Source organism: Penaeus monodon, chromosome 22 (assembly GCF_015228065.2).
Source record: "Penaeus monodon isolate SGIC_2016 chromosome 22, NSTDA_Pmon_1, whole genome shotgun sequence".
Classification (NCBI taxonomy): Eukaryota; Metazoa; Arthropoda; class Malacostraca; order Decapoda; family Penaeidae; genus Penaeus; species Penaeus monodon.
Window position 1 is genome coordinate 15,182,141 of NC_051407.1, and position 286 is coordinate 15,182,426.

The 286-nt window shown below is 55.6% G+C and overlaps 1 protein-coding gene across 2 annotated transcripts in view; it reads left to right on the plus strand.

The window, feature by feature from the left end:
* LOC119586944 overlaps positions 1-286 on the plus strand; it is a 22,062-nt gene that overhangs the window by 6,691 nt on the left and 15,085 nt on the right. The window lies entirely within an intron of this gene.

Consider the following 286-nt stretch of genomic DNA (forward strand, 5'->3'; position numbering starts at 1 on the left):
ATGCCCCAAGACCCCCCCCCCCCCCGAGCCCATAGCATGCAGACCCTTCGCCCAGCCTTCGAGAGCCGAAACGAGACGGCGAGCTGACTACCTGGCGGTCACATACCAGACTCCCTCACCTGCTGTCTGACTGTCAGGTATCCCGCTGGCCTCAGGCTGACACTTTCCCGGCCTGATGCTTTCATTTTAGCTCACTCTTGCAACTGCGGGACTTTGAGTTTTTTTGTTTTTTCGTCTTTTCTGTCGGTTTATTCGAAACCGGAAGTGGCCTTGTTGCTTCGTGGTT